We start from the raw sequence: 2398 nt of genomic DNA, 5'->3' as shown, positions 1-2398 counted from the left end.
AGTAATGGTCACAAGGTCTCCTGGCAGAGGAGGCAGTTATTCCCGACTCCCTTTTCTCTGTCGCCTCGAGCAACTAGAGACCAATCATCATCGCCTGGAGCTCTTTTTAGGCTTCTGGATTATTAAGTATCTGGACCAGGTTTATTTTCATATATGTAATTGGTATTTTATGTAACTCTTAATTTGTAGCTTATGGCATTAATTTAAATTCAATGAGCTTTCCTATTTCTATAGAAATTTAGAGTATAGTTTCTAGAATATTTTTCCCATTTGCCTAACCCTATTTTTCATTACTTTTTTAACAATTTTATTGGCACTTCATCCACATATTATACAAGTTAATAGTTAAACCATATCAAGAAGTGTACAATCATTACCACAATCAATTTTAGAACATTTTTTGTTCCTTGTACTCACTGTTATTTGTATAATTATTTTTTACACAACAAAAATTGTCTAATTCACCAGCTTCTACATGTGTAATTCAGTGCCATTGATTATACTCTTCATGTTGAACAACCATCATTGATATCTTCTTCCTATTATTCCACCACCCTTCACATGAACTCAATGTTCCCAAAGCAAAATCTCTTCCTCCTTCATCATTTGGCTTCTTTTCTTGTTTTAGTAGTTTTCTTGAGATAATGTTCATATATCTTACACTTCCGTAGTAAAGTCACTTTTTAAGAGAGTTGTATATACATCATCACAATCATTTCTAATGTACTCTCCCCCCTCCCTTATTGTTTGCGCACCAATTCCCCTCGCCATCCCCACCCTGTCACCTTCCCCAAGAAAAACTGCATCAATTATTGTCTATGCATCTGCTCCATCTATGATTCATAAACTGGGAAACCTAACAGAAACAATACAAAAAACTAAAATGAAACAGAAAGAAGAAAATAATACTATAAAACTAAAGTGTAAAAAAAAACTAAAGTGTAAGAAAGACAAGACCATCAACAATATTTAAGAAGCTCGAGAAGGCATTTCTGTTGTGAAACAAGTGAGAAATTCTTGAGCCTAGAGCAAATTCAGGTTGAGTCAAGAGAGAGGTCAACTGACCAAATATCATATTGGACCATGGTTGACCCACCGTCATCAAGTTTACAATAATCGTCGTCTAATAGGAAAGCTTTCTGAGCCCCTCGCTCTGGCAAGAGGGGATCTGCCAGATGCTTAATCTGACTAGATACCCTGCAGATGCATTTGGGGTACCACCATTCTCCATAGCCTACAAAGTGGGTGTTCACAACTTAAGCTCTGATAACTTTTCCCTTCATCATATTTGGATTTTTTATCATCATCTTTGGATCACACAGGCTGGTGTGTTTCTTCCGTGTGGACTTAGTTGACTCCTTGCTTAGATGGCTGCTTGTTGGAATACAAGCTTTGAAGACCCCAGACTCTATTCCAATTGCTTTCTTTTGCTCTCTTCACCACACTTTGTTGTAGCACCCTTATATTCAGTGATCTCTTCATGAAAGCAAGTATAGTATGGAGTATTGAACAGTGCCATATATAAGAACTTGGATTGGGGCTAGAGTTACGTGGGAGCCCAGAATCCACCTGCTTGTCCACAGGTTATGAACTATTATGATTTACTTTGGCATACATATTATGACAAAAACAAAAGCACACAAACCCCCCAAAAAACAAAAAAGAAAACATTATCAATCACCCCCATGGTACTTTTATTTTTATTAAAGTAATGCTTGCACTTGATTAAAAACATCAAAAAGAATTTAAAATATTAACAAAAACACATGTTTCATACCCTAGGGCTATTTCCTAGAAGCAATTACTTTCAATTCATTTAACAGTATCTCTTTATGTATAATTACTGTAACATGCTTGTATAGCTATTATTTATTAAATGACTTTAAATAGTATTAATGTCTTGTTTTAATGGTTGAAGATTTGCCTTTCATAATACCATCCCCCACAGTGCCTCTCCTTCCACTGTCCAAACAAATAATTTCTATTACATCAGTAATGTTGGTTTACCTTTTTTATGGCTGTGTAAATATTGTTGCCTACTGAACCAAGTGATTTACTTTCTCTTCTAATTTTGTTGCTTTTCCTGGAGTAAATGCTGGATTTCGTTTTTTGGTGTTTGTTTGTCTTTTTGCTTTATTCCTGTGTGCCCATTACCTCTTGTCAATGATCAAAACAATCAACCAAAGAATCAAAACAAATTCAGGCACTTAGGGCTGGAGGAAGGTCTCCAGGCTCCTGCAAGGCCGGATATCAACCGAGTAGTTTCTGAAGGCTGATTAGGTGTGGGTGTGGAAAAATGCATCACAGATTCAAATCAAAGCTACTGGCCAACTGGTATGCCTCCTCTCTGAGTATCAACCCAACCAATCGTTAATATTTTCCACAACCGTGAAATCTG

This window comes from Tenrec ecaudatus, chromosome 10, assembly GCF_050624435.1.
Source record: "Tenrec ecaudatus isolate mTenEca1 chromosome 10, mTenEca1.hap1, whole genome shotgun sequence".
NCBI lineage: Eukaryota > Metazoa > Chordata > Mammalia > Afrosoricida > Tenrecidae > Tenrec > Tenrec ecaudatus.
This window is presented reverse-complemented; position numbering follows the sequence as displayed.